Source organism: Macaca mulatta, chromosome 15 (genome assembly GCF_049350105.2).
Source record: "Macaca mulatta isolate MMU2019108-1 chromosome 15, T2T-MMU8v2.0, whole genome shotgun sequence".
NCBI classification, from domain to species: domain Eukaryota; kingdom Metazoa; phylum Chordata; class Mammalia; order Primates; family Cercopithecidae; genus Macaca; species Macaca mulatta.
Window position 1 is genome coordinate 123,158,541 of NC_133420.1, and position 7,005 is coordinate 123,165,545.

Consider the following 7,005-nt stretch of genomic DNA (forward strand, 5'->3'; position numbering starts at 1 on the left):
AAACAAAACAAAGACTTAAAACATATATCAGCTTATGACATCTGTGTGCCCTTGTTTGGATACTGACTCAAACAGACAAAGAAGTTTAAAAATTGTGGAATAGTTGGCAAGTTGAACATTTGGTGAGTTTGATGATATAAGGAAATAGTGTCAATTATTTTTTGGTATGGTAATTGTATTGTAGTTAATGTTTTAAAAAGTAGAGGGAGGTATTCTTTCTAAGGCCAAAATAACCCCTACACCAAAATTTGACAAGAGCATCACAAGAAAATAAAATTGTAGGCCAGTAAACCACAAATAGTAAATAAAACATTGTAAGTTAAAATTTAGATATATATAAAAATGAGGCTGGGCACAGTGGCTCACACCTATAATCCTAGCACTTTGGGAGGCCAAGGTGGGCAAATCTCCGGAGGTCAGGCGTTCGAGACCAGCCAGACCAACATGGAGAAAACCCATCTCTACTAAAAATTAAAAAATTCGCCAAGCGTGGTGGCGCATGCCTGTAATCCCAGCCACTTGGGAGGCTGAGGCAGGAGAATCACTTGAACCTGGGAAGCAGAGGTTGCAGTGAGCCGAGATTGTGCCATTGCACTCCAGCCTGGACAACAAGAATTAAAATCTGTCTCAAAAAAAAAGAAAAAAAGAGATACTCCATTATGATCAAGTGGGATTTGTACCAGGAACTCCAAATTGGTTTGAAAAAGCCCATTGTGATTCATAATATTAACAGAATAAAAGAAAATTATATGAACATCTTAGTAAATAAAAAACATTTGATATGGCTGGGCGCAGTGGCTCACACCTGTAATCCCAGCACTTTGGGAGGCCAAGGTGGGCAGATCATGAGGTCAGGAGATCGAGACCATCCTGGCTAAAACAGTGAAACCCCATCTCTACTAAAAATACAAAAAAAAAAAAAAAAGTAGGCATGGTGGCGGCGCCTGTAGTCCCAGCTACTCGGGAGGCTGAGGCAGGAGAATGGCGTGAACCCGGGAGGTGGAGCTTGCGGTGAACCAAGATTGCGCCACTGCACTCCACCAGCCTGAGTGACAGTGCGAGACTCTGTCTCAAAAAAAAAAAAAAAAAAATTGATACAATTAAACACACCATTATCATGATGAAAATGTTTAGGAAGGTGACTTAATTTGATAGAGGGTATCTACAAAAATACCACTAACATAACATGAGGAAATACTCAACTCTTCTCACCAAAAATTGAGAACAAGATAAGAATGTCTACTTTCATCACTCCTATTCAGGTTTATACTGGAGCTCCTAGCAGTGAGATACAGAAAAGAAGAAATAAAAGGTACAAAAGTAGGGAAAAAAGGAATAAAAACTAACTTTAATTACAGTAGACATAATTTTATTTATGAAATCCCAAAAGAATATACAAGCAAACTATTAGAATTAATAAGTGAATTTAGCAAGACTACTGATTATAATTTCAATATAAAAATATCAATTTTTACCATATACTACCAATACATAATTGGAAAATAAAACTTTAAAAGATCATTTATAATAGCATCTGAGCTGTCACCAACCTGGGGTAACTAAAAAAAATGGTGTAAGACTTTTATCAGAACACTACAAAAAGAAGAATATAGCAGATAAAAACACATTGTGTTCCTAAGGTGTGAATAAAATTTTTTTCTTTTCCTTCACTAATAAGCATTATTCAGTGATTTCATTTAGAAAAATATATTGAACCAAGGCAGCATGTTAGCCTTGGGGAGGGGGAGAGAAGATGCAAAGATGACTAACACACAGTCCTTGCAACCAAGATTTCTAAAATCCTCTGGAGAATATGAAAGAACAGACCAAGCTGGGCAACAGAGTGGGGCTCTGTCTCTTAAAGAGAGAGAGAGAAAGAGGGAGGGAGAGAAAGAAAGAGAAAAAAAGGAATGAAGAGATGGAGAGAAAAAGGGAGGGCTGGAAGAATAGTCAACTATGTATTCATCTAAGCTCAGTAAATCAGCACTTTACAGAAGATAAAGTAAACAGAGTAGCTACCTGTGGGGACATCTGGCCTTCTAAATGTTTCAAAACAAAGGAATGAGTTTCTTGTATGACTCAGCTTCGAGCTTAACTTTTCCTCTTTAACATAGTGTAGCAAACCCCAAACTTTTTGGCACCAGGGACCAGTTTTGTGGAATACAGTTTTTCCACAGATGGGCATGAGGAAGGAGGGAATGGTTTCAGGGTGATTCAGTTGCATTACATTTATTGTGCACTTTGTTTCTATTATTACATTGTAATATATAATGAAATAATTATACAGATCACCATAGTGCAGAATCAATAGGAACCCTAAGCTTGTTTTCCTGCAACTAGATGGTCCCACCTGGGGGTGATGGAAGATAGTGACAGGTCATCGGACAGTAGATTCTCATAAGGAGCGTACAACCTAGATCCCTCACATGTACAGTTCATAATAGGGTTTGCGCTCCTATGAGAATCTAATGCCACTGCTGATTTGACAGTAGGTGGAGCTCAGGCAGTAACACAAGCAATGGGAAGTGGCTGTAGATACAGATGAAGCTTCACTCACTTGCCCACTGCTCACCTCCTGCTGTGTATTCCAGTTCGTACCAGTTATGGTCCATGACCCTAGGGTTGTAGACCCCAGGCATAGTGAATTTGGGGTCTGGAGATTTTATTTTACTTTCACATATTCCAATAAGAATGTGATTGTGATACAGTGACTGAGGATAAAAAGGAAGGAATGGATGCAAGAAGCATGAGAAGGTAGGGCAGGATCTGGCACCCGACTGTCCGTAGAGATGCAGGAAGATTAGAAATCAGCTGAGCAACTCCTAGAAGTTTAGAACCTGCACAGCTAGGAGGAAAAACAGAGTTAATAGGGACCTTATGAGTTTGAAGGAAATTGTTTATGATGTTCATTTTGATTGAGTTTTATGCCACCAGATGTTTAAGTTTGCTTGTGAAAATTTGCTACTTGTGAATGAGGTAAGTGTTTGAGATGTGGATTTTGAAGGACTCACCCTAAAGGTAATGATTACAATGGATGAAATTGTTAGGGAATAGAGAGAAGATACCAAGTGAAGGATATTGGGGAACACTGCCACTAAAGGACAAACGGAAAAGCATAATGTGTGTTAGCAAAGTTGTAATCGCCCAAGGGTTTCTTCCAGCCAGCTGCACAAATGAAGACCACAGCATTGTAGTAAAGAAAGAGTTTAATAGACACAAGGCTGGCCACACCACGCGGGAGATGGAGTTAGTACGCAAATCATCTTGTGGGTTAGGGGTTTTTCTTTTTTTCTTTCTTTCTTTTTCTTTCTTTTTTTTTTTTTTTGAGACAGAGTCTTGGTCTGTCACCCAGGAGGCTGGTGTGTAGTGGCACAATCTCTGCTCATTGCAACCTCCGCCTCCCAGGTTCAAGCAATTCTCCTGCCTCAGCCTCCCAAGTAGCTGGGATTACAGGTGCCCACCACTATACCCAGCTAATTTTTTGTATTTTTGGTAGAGACGAGGTTTCACCATTTTGGCCAGGCTGGTTTCGAACTCCTGAGGGTTAGGGGATTTTCAAAGGCAGTTTTGGGGAAGTGGTCAGGGAGGCAAGGCTTGCTGCAGGTTGGTTGGGGCAGAGATGAAATCCTATGATTTCATCTGGATTGGAAGGTTCAGGTGAAGCCATAGTTGTCAGCCATGCAAAAACACCTGGAAAGGTATCTCAAAAAGCCAGTCCACAATAGTTATATTATTTGCAGGCACAGCTGACAATCTATGTCTACACCTTAGCAGAATCAGTCTCCTCTCTTCCCCAAGTTCATGGCCTTTCATTAGCTTTGCAAAAGAAGATGAGTTTTGGGCAAGGTCTGTTATCATTTAAACTAGAGCCTAAATGTCTTCCAAAGTTAGCTCAGCCCAATAGCACAGTAATAATTTAAGGAAAGGGAAGATGGAGGCTGGGTTAGCTCAGATCTTTTTTACTGTCATAATTTTCTCATTGATATATTTGCAAAGGCGATTTCAAAGTGAACAGAGATTTTCAAGAAAAATAGTGTGTCATCATAGTTAAAAGCAAGGAACTAGACTGCTGTATTCAAATCCCAGATCTGCCACAAGTGATTTAATTTCCTTAGCTCCTATACCTAAAAAAACAGATATAAGTAAAGGTACCTCATAGGGTTGTTATAAGGATTAAAAGTAAGGCATTTATAAGAATGTCTGAAAATGTTATTTAAACATCAGTGGTATGTTTTGGATCTGTCCCCACCCAAATCTCATGTCAAATTTTAATCTCCAGTGTTGGAGGTGGGGCCTGGTGGTAGGTGATTGGATCATCGGGGTGGATTTTCCCCTTGGAGCAGTTCTGGTGATAGTAAGTGAGTTGTCATGAGATCTGGTCGTTTAAAAGTGTGTGGCACCTCCCCTTTCTCCAGCCATGTGGAATGCTGCTCCCCCTTCTCCTTCCACCATCATTGGAAGCTTCCTGAGGCCTCCCCGGAAGCAGACTCCACCATGCTTCCTATACAGCCTGCAGAACCATAAGCTAGTTAAACATTGTTTCTTTATAAATTACCCAGTGTCGGGTATTTCTTTATAGCAGTTCGAGAATGGACTAATAAAATCAGCTATTATTGTTTAATGTTATTTGTATAAGATAATTTTGGTAAAATAGATTCAGGAGAATTGTTAGGTCAGCTGCAACAGATTAAGGTTCATGTGAGTAGAAAGGTAATACTGAGGTAAGGCAATTCTTTCAAAAAGTAATGGAATTGTGAATGAAAGAGAAATAGTATGGCAGCTTAAGGGAGAACAAAATTGAAATTTTTTTTAAAAAGCTTTTGGAATGCTGAGTGTGGTAGCTCATGCCTATAATCCCATCCACTCTGGAGTCTGAGGCAGGAAGATTGCTTAAGCCTAAGAGTTTGAGACCAGCCTGGACAATTTGTGGAGAGACCTCATCTCAGGAAAAAAAAAAAAAAAAATGTTTTAGTGACTTCTAAATACCTCATGATAAAGAAAATCACTTCAGTAATTTAGTCCGTCATAAACCCAGTAAATAGTAAGTCACTTGTTTTCAGTCTTTAATGGATTTTTCCAGTGGCTAATATTTTGTATTCACCATAAAATATGTTTGTGGCAGTAAATGTTAATGCAGTTTTGGTTGTCTATGATTTTTATTAGTGATTTGTTTTTTGCAAACTTAAAACCAAAAATGGCTAACAGCTGTAAGATGGAAAATACAAACATAAACCTCAGTAAATTAATTGCAGGGATTTCAAGAATCATTTCCAGTATTTTAAAATTTTGGTTTTGTCGTTTCTTTTTATAAAAAGATTAACTTAGCTACTTCAAATTCCACTATTCAGATCGTAGATAAATCTGTTTTTTATTCTAACCTTAGTGTTTACCTTATGATTTTAATGATTAATTTCAAGATGTTGGGTTTTTTCAATGTCAATAAACATTTTTTACTTTTACATATGTTCTTATAAGTGCCATGATATCACAATTTTTTGTTACATTGTAGAAAAGTTTATTTTGTTTATAAACAATTGAAACTTCAGAATATTTTAATTTTTGTGTGATTATTATAGTATTGTTTTCTTTTATCTTTAAGGACTTCATGATCTTTTATTTTTCTTTGTAAATGTTTATGGTTTACAAAGCATTGCATATATATTTTTATCATTTATTCCTCATAGCAACCTTGTTCAGTGTTGTCACCCCTACCCTTTATAGGTGAGGAAGCAGGCTCAAAGAGGTGGTGACTTGCCCAAGACTATAAATGGAACTGGATTTCCAAGTCAAAGTTCTGCAACCCTGGGCACTACTGGTTGTATCGCTACTGGTAGTTAACCTTTATTATTAAAATCATACTATCATCATCCCTCTACTCATACCATGATCTTCCCTCGTTTTTTGCTCAAAAAAGTAGCAGTTTTGTTCTAGGTTTCCAGATATGTCATTTTAGAAGTTGACTAACTTTCCTGTAAAGCTGTTGTTTGCAACCTGCTGAGATTTTGCCCTACCTTCCACCATTCCCCTCAGTGACATTTGTCAATATGTGGAGAAATTGATTGTCAGAACTGTAGAGGAGAGGTAGAGGGGAGGATGGGCGCAGTGGCTCACGCCTGTAATCCTAATACTTTAGGAGGCTAAGACTTGGAGGATTACTTGTAGCCAGGAGTTCAATATTAGCCTGGGCAACAAAGTGAGACCCTGTCTCCACAAAAACTTAGCTGAGCACAGTGGTATGCACTTGTAGTCCCAGCTACTTGGAAGCCTGAAGCAGGAGGATTGCTTGAACCTAGGAGTTTGTGGCTACAGTAAGCTATGATCACACTGCTGCACTGCAGCCTGGGCAACAGAGCAAGACTCTGTCTCTTAACAAAATAAAAAACAAAAACCTGTGGGGGACAGGGGATGCAGGTGTTACTGCCATCTAGTGTGTAGAGACCAGGGTGCTACTAAAAGATGTACAGGGCAGCCCCTGCCACAAAGAATGACCAAAATGAGTGACCACAAAATGAATGACCACAAAGAATGACCGAAATGTCAAGGGAACCAAAATTGAGTAACTCCACTCTGAAGAGTATATTTACCCGTTCTTAATCTCGAAATCCAAACCCTCCATCTCTTGTATATCTGTAATGTTATTCTTTCCCCCTCGCCCCCAAATTATTTAAAATCTTGTTTTTGAGGTAGTTTAATATAAAGGTGATTATCTTTCATAGCATGGGAATTACACGGTGTATTTTAGTATTGTTATTAAGAATTTACATTAGGCCAGACTCAGTGGCTCACACCTGTAATCCCAGCACTTTGGGAGGCAGAGGCGGGCAGATCACGAGGTCAGGAGTTTGAGACTAGCCTGGCCAGCGTGGTGAAACCCCGTCTCTACTAAAGATACAAAAAATTAGCTGGGCATAGTGGCACGTGCCTGTAATCCCAGCTACTTGGGGGACTGGGGCAGGAGAATCGCTTGAACCTGGGAGGCGGAGGTTGCAGTGAGCCGAGATCAGG

At 39.1% G+C, this 7,005-nt stretch overlaps 1 protein-coding gene across 1 annotated transcript in view; it reads left to right on the forward strand.

Moving 5' to 3' along the window:
* Positions 1–7,005, forward strand: part of CENPP (centromere protein P) — a 272,761-nt gene that overhangs the window by 115,166 nt on the left and 150,590 nt on the right. The window lies entirely within an intron of this gene.